At 39.0% G+C, this 13,169-nt stretch overlaps 1 long non-coding RNA gene across 1 annotated transcript in view; it reads left to right on the top strand.

The window, feature by feature from the left end:
* The window catches only part of LOC140595816 (uncharacterized), a 28,196-nt gene extending 18,973 nt beyond the window's left edge, over window positions 1-9,223 (top strand). Inside the window, exon 2 of the long non-coding RNA XR_011997703.1 lies at window positions 4,911-9,223. This is a non-coding gene — a long non-coding RNA (uncharacterized lncRNA). The remainder of the gene's footprint in view (window positions 1-4,910) is intronic.
* Window positions 9,224-13,169: the final 3,946 nt, after the last annotated feature.

Here is a 13,169-nt window from a genome sequence, read left to right as displayed (position 1 = left end):
GCCATTATCTCAAACTTTTCTCTCATATTCTCTCATTCTGTCTTCTACTCACCTAGTCCCTTGCAGGCTTCTTTTTATCTCACAAATGTGCTGAAACACTTTTGCTGTCTAATATGACAATTCAATCATTAAACTCACTGGATTTTTAGATCTTGACCTTTGAGAATTTGACAATATGATCACTACCAGATTTTCACTTTCTTACTCCCGTGCTACTGCAGTCTCCTTTCTGTCTGCTATTTTTGCTGATTCTTTTCCCCGCTCTCACCTCCAAATACTTTAGGATACTTGAGATCTTATTTTCTGTCTAATATATCCGGTCCTAATAACACATCCATTCAGAGACTCCAACGTTGTTATAAGAATAGATTCAAAGACTCCTTTTTAATTTCATGGTAGCATCCATTCTCCTCTGGGAAATTCCTCTTTATATGACTGTTCATGGTAGGACAACATTTTCAGTCATCTTGAGTGGAATCTTTTGAACTTAGATAATTGTTTGACTCAGGCAACAGAGCTATCACTTCAGAATCCTACCCTTTATTATAAATATGGATGCCAATCTTGAAGGAAACAGAAGTTGTATGTGTGTGGGAGGAAGGAGGGGATAATATAAGGATAAGAATTTTTGCCAGCAGGAGTCTATTATATAGACATAAATATGCACTTGGGAAGGTTGGGAAGTGGGGGAGAGATTGGTAAATCATTTCAGATTAATGTCTAAAACCAAAAAGTAAACAATAATACTAAATGCTATGAGAATTTTATCGACAAATACAGAAAAAAATAAGCTAAAGAATTGGAATTAGCACTGGGGGGAAAAATGCAAGGCTCTTGAAATAAGTGTTTAGCATTGAAGAGCCCTTTGAAACTGCACACACATGCATACAAACAATATCATCAACATAGTTAATCATAAAGACTAGAAAAGGACACAAGAGATAACCTAAGGATAGTTTCCTGCTATGTGGAAGACCATAACAACCTTTCTGGCCTAGATGGAGAAGTCTGGAAAGAGAGGGAGGAAAGAACAACTAAGTTGAGATGCCAGTCTGGTGCTGATCCTTTTGCTCACTCCGTAAGTTTGAAACCCATGGGGGAGGTAGAGACCATTGAATAACTTGAAAATCTCAGCACTAAAGGAGGATATGTCCCATTTTTCACTGACAACTGCTTCTCTTCAACCTTGGCAGCCACAGTAGAGTAGAAATGATGTGTGAGGCAGAGAGCAAGATCTTTTGTATATTCCCCACCTTCTCAACTGTCATGATCTCTTGTAGCAGGAGGAGAGAAACACTGCTCTTAGCCCTCTGGTCTGGGGGGGTACACATTGGCTAAAGGGGTACACATTGGCTTTTCTGTGATCAGATCTCATCCTACAAGGCTAGAAGTTTTGTAGACCAAAGAGACTTGCCCACTCAGAGTTCACTCAACTCCTACAATCCTAGACTGTATTCTAGATCCATGAGATGCTCGCAATTCTGCAAAGATTATTGTCAGGCTTTGTATATCTCCTTCTGGCTCTAGTCTCTGGATGATAATCATACTACCAGTGTGTACACCTCTAGGGCTGAGTGGTGGCGAAGACATGCTTATTTGTGTGTGCTTTGGCGGGGGGGGAGGGCGCGGGGGGGGAGAGCGTGTAGGCATGAGGTATAGGTGAAAGCTTAAATATATGGGCTGGTATTTCCACACAGGCACATTAAAGGCCATTAAGAAAGGAGCCAGTGGTGAAAGGAGAATGAAGTGACCCATAAACTGGGTCTTCTTTCCCTTTGTCAACACATTTCAATGTGAAACTAAAAGTAGCCTAATACTTTTGAATTCAAATGACCCAAGCCATTATAAAAGCATATTTGTCCAGGTAAAAGTATAGAATATATTTAACAGTTTGTTCGCTCAGTAATATTTGGAAGTATGATATGTGGGTCTCCATTTATATTCTTGCCCTGAACCCTGTGTTATGTGGCAGGCCTGGAGGAAGAAATTCAGAAGCTGCTCCAAAAGTTTAGGGGGTGCTAAAAGGCTGAGAAGGCCAATGGATTGCAAGATGTTGGGACAGAATAGGGACCAAACATAGTTCAGTCTTTGTAAGTGGAGGTTAAGGTCAGCATCAGTTTGTAGGGGTGAAAGTAAAGAAAGCAACCAATGTAGCAAGAACAGAGGCTGACAACCAATAACCGTAGTTTATGCAGCAGGAGACATCTTGGCCATCTAATGAGAATTTGGAGGAAGAAATGAAGATTGGACTCCTCCCTACATCCCACCCCCTGCACACACACACACACACACACACACACAGTGATGACACTATGATATTAGATGAGCTCCTCTTGTACCCTGCAGGTTGGCAAAAGGACAAAAAAAAATCTTTTGAGAGGTTAGAACAACCATGTCAAGGAGATTAAACCACAAACCAAGTAAGTTCAGATCCTGAATAGGAATAAATTTTTACCACAAGGAGAATATTTTAAATAGGCTATGACTGGATACACTACCTTAAAGATACATACTTTCAATTTTTTAAAAATTTATTATTATTATAGCTAGTAATCAAGGAGAGATTCAGAGGTAAGCTGAGGTCAGCTTCAAAAAAGTAGCACCATTACAATTCTGCTCCTCCGATTAATTAATGCAAATGACTGGTAATGCTCTGAAATAAATACTCATGGATAACTTCCAAAACCGGGGGCTCCAGTTTGGTCCTTGCCAGGGTATGGTGTGAGAGCAATACCATAATTATATGTCTTGATAGCAAATAGCTTATTATATCCCAGCGGTAGGTGAAGTCTAACTTCAAAGGATTCAGAAACCCCACCTGATGGACAAAGGGACATTTTGAGATTCAAAAAGTTTTGAATTCCCTGTCATGGAGGAAGGTTGAAAGTGAAGGCTGACTCCTAAGAGTATTTTGCTAATGACTACTACTATGAGGTCCTGGACAACCCTTGCTACGACTAGACTCACTCAGAGCCAAGGGATGTGATAAGAGGAAACATCCAAAGTGTTTGGGCAGAGAGAAAATGCCTTCTAAGGGGAGGTCTATTGCATTATTTGAACTGGATCTAATTAACAGGGAACCGTTGTAAGTATTTTATTGTATGGTACCAAGGCACTAGAAATATCAGAAATTGTTGCCAGAATTGGACCTATCTATTCTATAGATCTTATTTTTTGATTTATAGATCATAGAGAAAAACAAAGTAACGTACAATTATGATTACCTGATTTTTTTTCCATCTTGAGATAGCTGAGGATGTCAAGAAAAGCTATGTGATTTGCTCCTACAGTCTTTAATAAGAGACCTGAATATTCAAATAACTTTAGAACCTAAACACAGTTACCAGCCCTGGGCAATGGGCAATCAGTAATAAAATAAACACAATTTCGCTCACACAGAATTTACAAGGGAGTGGGAATGGCATCTAATAAGGGTTTAATAGGATTTATTTTAATCCTTGTATTTATTATATATGTGTTCACATATATTATTATCTATTTTATATATATTAAATATACATATTTGGAAAATAGATAAACTCAGGATTGTTTTATCAGGGATTTGACAACTTCCATAACTGCTCATACTATATAGAAAATACATTTTTTTCTCTGTGTGTGTGTTTCTTATATATCTTTATTTTATTCAGGGAAGGAACTATGAAAGTCCTCTACTGCAGGAAGGGTTTTAGTTGGCCAAAACCCAGGAGATCAATTCATAGCAATCTCATCATCATATGAAAACCCTTTTCTGAAAATGATAGAAACACTACAACCATTTCATTTTCATTTCAGAGAAATTTTGCAATGTGAAAGGTATAAACATCAGGACTGGGGGAGAGTTGAGAAGGCATGAAATAGGTTTTGTGGAACATGGATGGAATCGGTTGCTAGTAAGATCCCACTGAATGATTATCAAGCAGCAGGAGAGTTCAGGGAGGAGAGAGACCACAAATCCAAGATGGCACCACTTCACATGGTGGTTGGCTTTTCTCAAGCAGCACTCAGCAAATGGGCATTGGAGATGGATTACTGATTTGAGCTAGTGTTGGAGTTTCACTGGGTAGATGCCTCACATCAGGAGTTCAAGGGGCCAACAGGTCTGGCTTAACAGGAAGACACTGGCTTATTAAAAGACAATGGAATGAACATTTCAGACATGGAGTATTTCAGAATGATTTTAAGGGCCACAATATGGCTATGTGTGAGAGGTAGTTCAAGTACAGTGGAAATGGAAGATTTGGGGTTAAAGATGAAACTATGAGGAAAATATGCTGGAAATATCACCTAAATGTCTATGGAATTTACCCAGGGTAATAGCAGGAGTTAAGAAGTTGACAAGTTAAAAGGAAATATGTGGTTCAGATGCCCAAATTGGATATTAGTAAAAGGCACTAACAAGGTGAATAGCTAGTTGACATCAGCTCCAAAGGACAGATTTTGACATGTAGAGGAATGATGGTTTTGTGTAAAAGTTTCATTGGGGGAAGGAGGAGATATCAGCCCCCCTTTTCATTAAAAAGGTCTACATGGGAAATGTTGGCCTTGTGGATTCTTAGATTTTAGTTAAGTGAAGAAGGTGCAGAAGCATTCTGTGAAGAGGTTTCCAGTGAGGGGGTTTTGGGTCACTGCATGAGGAATACAGAGGCCATGATGGAAAAAGGCAAAAAGAAGCTCACAGGCAGAAGTGAAGTTAGGAATTGAGAGTAGGGAAGAGGAGAGATGGTCAAAGGGCCTTGAATGTTGGGCAGGGACGAGAATAAACAGGGCTGTGAGGTCTGATAGGATTAGCTGCTCTCCAGGTTCCAAGTAGAGCAGAGGTACAGAGTGGTTTCCTACCGTGTTGGCTCAGGACCCTGGGGGTGTTGCCAGAGGCTTCACGATTAGCAAATTGTGATTTTTTTTTTCAGCTTTCCAAACTGACTCTTGGTGGGAAGCTCCTGTGGTGCCTTTGAAGAGATCCCAGTTCAGGCATATGCACATAAGGAAGAGTGAACATCCTGGAGGGATGGGATGGTTCTGAACTCTCTCAAAAGCCAGCTGTGGCCTGACTTAGTAGCCTCTTTGAAGAAATCCTAGCGGGAGGTGAAGGGGTATAGCTTGTTCTCCAGCCCACTTTTTAAACAAGAGGATAGAAACTGCTCAAGGTTGTGACCAAGGCCTTTTCAAGGAGCAACTTAACCACTAAGGTTTGCCTTCCTTGTCTTTGAAAAATCTTAGGTCTTTGGTGGAACTCCTACCAACTGAATCACTTTAACTAAATTCAAGGATCTAGCTGCAGAAAAAAACAACAGGATTAAAGGATTATTGACACAGACTACCTGCTTGGACTTGGGCTCAGATCCACACTTCCTCAGTAATATTCTACGCTAGCTTTTTTTCTAAGTAGGCCCATGGAAGGAGACTTAGAACTCTAGGATGCAGGACTTTGGTTGGTCGAGAGAGAGAATGGGAGAGAGGGAAGAAGAGGAGGAAGAGAGAAAGAGAGAGAAAGAGCGCTTGGCTTAAGTGAAACTATGTGCTTGGTGTGGAACTAATACCTGAAAAAGTTTTTTTCAGCCCTGCCATTACCCCAGAAGCCATCAGTGTTCTGGATGAAAAAACAACTCCTTTGTTCTGCAGGATAACTCAATTTGAAATAAATATACATGGATTTAAAATAATACATTAATTTAAATTCTCTAGGTGGAACTACTTTGATGGAAATTTCCCTAAAAAAGCAACAAATAATTTGCCTCTGCATCTAATCAGCCAATCAGACACCCCCATGCTGATTACTTAATAAACTAGAATTTTAATGCAAAAATTTATGATTATCAACAATTCTCCTGGCCCCTTCTCTCCCTTCACCCAACCTAACCACTTTGTGCTTATAATTCTTAACAAGTTAATCTTCTCTTCAATCATACAACAGAATTTGTTAATCAAAACTGAATTCCTGGCCAAATATCTCAGAGCAACTTGTAAAGCATGCAGTCAAGCAGATAAGACCAAGTTGATGACTAAGTGGTTCTCTTTTCACCATCAAGAAGAAAATAATACAAGTGGTTGTATGAAAAGAAAACCAAAGGCCAGGGCCTTTAGCAAAGACTAAAGGAAGAAAGAAAGCCTATGGATTGGACTTCTACTACCCCTGTGGCCTAGTTCACTGAAATTTCAAGGGAGACTCTTCACCATGGGAGCACTGGGAAAGTGGGAAAGTGAGACGAGATGGGTGGTCCTGGACTGGACTGGTGAGTGGTCTGTCATTGCTCAGGCTGCCTTAATAGAGGTGTGGTATTTTAGGTTATTCTCAGAGCTCTTTTCTCTGACTTTCATCTTCTAGGTGGAATTCAAGTGTGGGATAAAACTAGGAAGTGTGGATTTTAACAGAAGTCAAAATAATCTGTGGGGCCTAAATTAACGTGTATGAGATTACTTATGGAAGGGGCCTATGTTTACTAAGCAGATATAATTTGTCTTCTAGTGAAGGGATATGTTGACTACCCACTAAATTATTTACGAGATCTTACAGAGAGTTGCATGAAATGAATGAATGCTGTCTGTGCCTCATTTTAAAAGTAATAAGCATGATTCTTTTTTAAGCCATGTATATTAGAATGATTTTACCCTGTAGCATAATAGCACCGATTTCATGGGATTGATGTGAAAAATCATTGAGCTGATTATGAAGGGTGTGAAATTGTGCCTACTTCCCAGATATATACAATAAACATCAGCTATTTGTCATAATCACTCTGGAGGGTAAGTAAACCCCTTCTTACAAAAGAGGAGCTTGAATTTCAGAGCGTTTTAGTGACTTGCACAAGATACAAATTAAATCACTGGATCAAGAGAGCTGCCAGGTCATATTGAAATTACCTGAACTATTGGCCTACTCCTAAATCTATTTCCAAACTCATAAATACAAAGCCATAATTGAAACAGACTCATATGTGGGTGGTCACAAGAGACACTGAACAGAATGTTGTCAAATCACATTTTACATGAAATGCTGCTGTAGCAGGAACAAAGTTTAAGACTTGAGCTGCTCATCCTCATAATTTGGACCTTTTGCTGATGTCAGGAAACTTCACAGAAAGGATCCTTCAAGGATTAGTTTGCATGAGCAACCAGAGACCACCAATTGGAAGAATTCATTGTGAGAGAACAGAGATTCGAGATGCACAAAACTGGTTCCATAATTGGTTGTTGTCAGAGAGGAGAGGAAATTTTTGAGTATCCTGGTGAATGGTAAATAGGCCACCCTACAGATCAGACTGCCCGATCCCAGCAATTCTGTGTCTGAGGCAAGAGAAGAAAGCAGTGATAAAATCCGAGGATCAGAAACATCTCTATGAACTATTTAACTTTTTTTTTTTTTTCTGAGAGAGAGAGAGAGAGCGAGCAGAGAGAGATGGGCAGAGGGAGAGGGAGAGAGAATCTCCGGCAGATTCTCTGCTTAGCCTAGAATGATGCAGGGTGCTCAGTCTCACAACCTTGAGATCATGACCCTGAGATCATGACCTGAGCTGAAATCAAGAGTGGTCAACTGAGCCACCCAGGAGCCCCTCTCTATGAACTATTTAAAGTAAAGTCTAGCCATGGACACTCAGTAATAGACTATAGCAATCCCCCCTCATCCATGGGGGATACCTTCCAAGATTCCCAGTGGATGCCTGAAACTGCAGCTTGTTCTGAACCATGTAGATACTATATTTTTTTCCTATACATATATGATAAAATTTAATTTGCAAATTAGACACAGTAAGAGATTAACAATAACAAACACTAAAATAGAACAACTATAACAATATAGTGTAATAAAAGTTCCATGAATATGGTATCTGTCAAAATATCTTGCACTCACCCTTTTTGTGATGGTATGGGATGATAAAATGCCTCTATAATGAGATAAATGACATGGGCACTGGACTTAGGGTTAAGCCGCTATTGACTTTCTGATCATCTGCTTCCAATGTGGTTGACTGTGAGTAACCAAAACTGTAGAAAGCAAAACCATGGATAAGAGGGGGATAAGACAGGGTCTGCTGTAGAGCATTTATAGTGTATAACCTAAGTAGAGTGGAGGGTGTTTTTCACACTGAAAGAGGTATCAGTAGAAAAAGCTGGCATTCAAGAAAAAAGAAGACTGGCCTAAACACATCACAGGAACACCAGGAGAGATCCTCAGAGCCCTGGACAGAAAGTACAAGTGTTTTTCACCATCAGGATAGCCATGTGGGAGCTTGGGTCCCATGGAGTCCACATTCTAAGGTGGAGGAGGAAAAAATTGATGCCTCAGGGTAAGCAGGAGAGCTGCATTGAGGAGCACACATAAAATGGGAGCTTCCTTAGCAAATGAGAGGCTTTTGAAAGGGACTGAACTATTTCTATAGTTCAGTAGTGAGACATGCACCAAACTCTATTTAAACATTATTGTTATGATTTAAGTTTTTTCTAAAGATTGATGGTACACAGATTCATTCTTCTATTAACTTATTGAACAGAGCTGTGCTAGGCTCTGTGGATAGGTCAGAGAATGGAATAATTATAGTTTTTGTTCTCAAGGGCTTACAGCTTTGTAGAGGAATGTAAGCTCCATGAAGATAGGTACTTTATTTTGCTTATTCTTATGCTTTAGGATTAAAAAGTAGTACATGAGATGGAAGAGAAAATTATCAAACAATTTATTGAAATACTTTTTAAATGACCTCAGTTTAACATGAATTTTAGAGAGTGATATCTATGATACTGCTAGAAGTATATCCAAGAGAACTGAAAATACAGGTCTGCACAAAAACTTGTATATAAATGTTCATAGCAGCATTATTCATAATAGCTGAAAAGTAGGAATAACCCAAATGTTCATCAGTTGATGAAGAGATAAATAAAATGTGTTATGTCTATAGGATGGAATATTATTGAGCCATAAAAAGGAATGAAGTACTCATTTATGCTGCAACATGGATGAACCTTGAAGACATTATGCTAAGTGAAAGGGGCCAGTCACAAAAACCATGTATGATATGATTCCATTTATATGAAATGACCTGAATGTGCAAATCCATACAGACAGAATGTAGATTAGTGGTTGTCAGGGCTGGCAGGAGAGGGGTGGAATTGGGGAGTGACTACTCAAAGATATGAATTTTCTTCTTGGATTGATGAGATCTTCCAAAATGTATTGTGGTGATGGCTGCACAACTCTGTGAAAATACTAAAAAATCATTGAATTGTAGATTGATTTTGAGTGAATTTTGATTCATTTTGCATGAAAGAATTGCATGGTATGTGAATTATATGTAAGAATTATATATAAACAAAGTAAAAGAGAGAGAGAGAGAGAGGGTAATTATCTGTAGGTTACTGTAGGAACACACAAATGTACCACCATAAACCAATGCAAAAGTTAATTATTCTTAACTTTAATCCATCCTTCCAACTAAGAATATCTGAAATCATGCTGTTATAGACATTTGCTGCAGATGCAAAATGAGAGAAACCTCTCATTCAAAGATGATTTCTTACATCTCCCTTCCTCACATCTAGGGTAATGTGGCTTCCGCAGCAGACTCAATCCTGCCCCAGGATCCAAAATCTATCTTGATCTTGATCAGGGGACATTTGTTGGACTCAAGTTCAATATATTATGAGGACTTAGCATTATTTCTACCTTTCTAATAGTCTGGTTCTGATCTAGCATTTGCATGTAAGCCTTATTCTTGAGTCTAAATCCCCAAGTTGTCTTTGCAGTTCTGGGCTCATGTCTTTTTCTCTTATGCCTAAGCACTTAACCTAAGATGGAGTCTATTTAGAATGAGGCCTTGCCTGGCTTTTCAGGGCTTTTCCAGGCATAAAGATTCTGTCCTTGACTATGATTGGGTCTTGGATGGACTTTTCCAGATGCTGGGCTCCATTCAGTACTTCTTCTTGCTATGCCTTGTAATATTATTGGACTTTGGTGATGCCATATGCTTAGCCAGATGCCCTCCACCCATCCTTGTCTTTCAAGACAAGCATTACAGCAGTCTGGCTGGGCTCACCTCTGCCACTGTTGAACTTGCCTTCTTCCTCCCTGCATCTTCTGTTCCATACTGTGGGTTCAAGATCATGCCAGTGACACCAATCCTGGCACAGCTGACTTTTTTTTATACCTGGATGTATTATAGAATAATTTTAGCTTTAACAAAAATTTACACTTTTTCATCCAATTTATCTTCAAGATTCAACAGCTGTGCAGGTATTAATTCAACACCGAGGGCTTACTATATGGGAACTCTTATCATAGGTGCTAGATATACAAAGCTAAAAAGTAACACTCCTGCTTGAAATAAAGAGGAGGCTGATGATAACAATTAATACAGTTGAGTATTTACTAAGTGCAGTTACTAGACCAAGCAGTAGAGCTTCACTATCTCATTTATTTTTCACAATAACCCTTTCTTGTAGGTTCTGATATTATTTGCATTTTAAAGATGAGAAAAGTGAGACCCATGGAGTTACATGCCCAGGATTCAACTCTTAGACTAATTCTTAATACTAAGCTCTTAATCAGCATGTTATACTATTTAGAGAAACTAGATTCTAATGAGAATACAAAATACTGTGCTCAGATATCACAAAAACAGTTTTATATTAAGATAACATTTGATCTTAAAATGTCTGTTAAAAGAACTATGAACAGCCTTCCTACTCTCATTCTGAAGGTGATCTATCCAGGGTTAAAAATCAGAGTTTCACAAGATAAGGACTGATACCAAAGGTTCAAGAATGTTATTAAGGTGGGAGGAGCAGGTGAGCCCGAGTTGTCCAAATAATCCACAGGTGCATAGCCCAGGGTTCAAAAATCACAGACCAGTTTGAACTATAGTATTTCTGCATTTAGACAGGGGCTCTGAGTAACAGACATTGGGGAACCAAGGGTAATAATAAGCATGATGGTGAGCCAGAAGCTCTGGAACATGAAGACATTTTCAGAATTCCTTCTCAGATCTAGTCTGATCACACTGAGGCAAACCATGGGTAAAGACAAGCGGGCCACCTGATTAGAATGTGGAAATGAAGGGAACAAGCATTTCTAGAAAACTGTGTATCTTCTACAACTTAGTAGTATAGCCTAACCTATATCCAAAATAGGCAAATTGGATTCCACTAAGTGATTCTTTTTGACTTAACCAAAAAAGGAAGAAAAATAAACAACAAAAGAACTAGAAAGATCATTAAAGTGAGCTAATGCAACATTAGCAATATCATAGAATTTTCAACAGAAGAAATAATAAACAGTATTGAAATGCATGCAGAGCAGTATCTCGCCACTTTTGGTACATTGCATTTTCCACAGATGTCCACAACATATCCTTCATCCCTGATGTTCTTCTAGAGCCTTGCTACTCCTGCATCAAGGGGTGGAGGCTCATCCCCTCCTTTAAATCTAAGTGAGCTTGTTGCTTGTTGCTACAACCAATAGATTGTGGCAGAAGAAATGTCATATGATTTGTTAGGTCGCAAAAGGCAATGTGGCTTTTATCTTGTTAGCAGGAACACTCAGTTTCACAGCCCTGAGACACCATATTAGAATATAACTGTCCTGAGAATGCCATGCTGATGAGCTACATGCAAACATTCTGATCAACACTCCAGCCGAGCTTCAGAAACCAGTTCAGCTTCAGCTTCAACTGCCAGCTCAATGAGTGTACTATCTTGGACATCTAGTTCAATTGAGTCTTCAGATGACTACAGCAATATCCAAAAACTGACTACAATTTCATGAGAAACCCCAAGCGAGGACAGCCTAGTGAAGAGCTTACAAATTTCTGACTCATAAAATTGTGAGCAGAAAGCTGCAGTCCTTTTAAACTGCTAAATGTTGGGGTAATTGACTCTGCAGCAGTAGTGACCTGAACATCACAGAGAGATCACTGAATTTCCAACACCCACGTTTCTCTTTTCCCATTGCCGCCATAAGGGTGATGGCTAAAACATGGCAGAAGAGACATAAATGTGGGGTAGAAGAGTCTGGGTCCCACAGGTAGTTTGCTTAGGGCCACCAGTAAAATAATCTGTCTAAAAAAGCATATTCACTTATTCGTGGCATGGTTAAGCAGGGTGAGATCTCCAAAATAGTGGATTTTTTTTTTTTTTTTTTTTTGTCAAGCTCCATTTTTCATCTAAACAAGCCTTCACATCCTGACTTCAATTTCAGAAGGTAAGAAAAGTTCCAAATAGTAGCATGGAACTTGCCATAGTGATACGGCAGTTGAGTCAGTGAGTCAGACGGGATATATGTTTTTGTGCACTTATTTTCAAGTTCATAGTCACATGTTAGCAGAGACTACAGGAATGGATGGTAAAAAGAAGCTCTGTATCCTTTCTGCTTTGTTTATAAGTCTACTAATTAACGAAAAGACATATGTAGAGTGATTGTTTTAAAAATATAAGTGATAATTCAGCAAGCTATAAATCAGGATTCTTAATTCTATTACCTCTTCCCTTTCGTCTATTCTCATGATTAGAGTTTTTGCAAATCATGCACCTTCTCCCTGCCTCAACTTCTCTTCCAACTAAAGACTCCCATAAAACATGCCATCTACACAATTCTCAGGAGGAAAGAGAAGAACTATTTCAGGCATAACCTCCTAACCTATTCAGCACACCCTCAGCCAGCAACCTCATTCTCCTTTTGGCATTCAGAGGGCTCTGGTATATCTCTTGCCCTCAAAAATGCTATCAACATAATGAAAGTTGAGATGAAAATTAATCATCTAGTGAGCCTTCTCCTGCATCTGTTTTAAAACCTGCTGGGGGTGGACGGAATCTGTAGAAACTTGGAAGTCTATACTGAGATTCACATTGGCTATACTGCTCTGGGAAACTTGAGAAAATTAATGAGAACTGGTTATTAGGGAGAAATTAAATAATGTTGTTGCTTAGCACTTGGGATGAAGAACCTCGAATTGGATCAGGTATTCTCACAGCTCTCTGCCCATACCATGGTCTTCCTACTCACTCATATTTATATTTCCTAGTTGGGCCCTTTCCCTGACTGGATTAAAAGCTTCTTACATGTCTTTGTATCCTTCATTCCCCAAACTAGATCAGGATATAATAAGAACTCAATAGGCTTTTGATAAATTAAGACAATTTTAACTTTAAAAAGAATAAACACAGAGGTAATGAATTTAATGATG

The sequence above is a fragment of the Vulpes vulpes genome, chromosome 15 (genome assembly GCF_048418805.1).
Source record: "Vulpes vulpes isolate BD-2025 chromosome 15, VulVul3, whole genome shotgun sequence".
NCBI lineage: Eukaryota > Metazoa > Chordata > Mammalia > Carnivora > Canidae > Vulpes > Vulpes vulpes.
The sequence above is the reverse complement of the archived record's forward strand: the minus strand, read 5'-3'. Positions and strand labels throughout refer to the sequence as shown.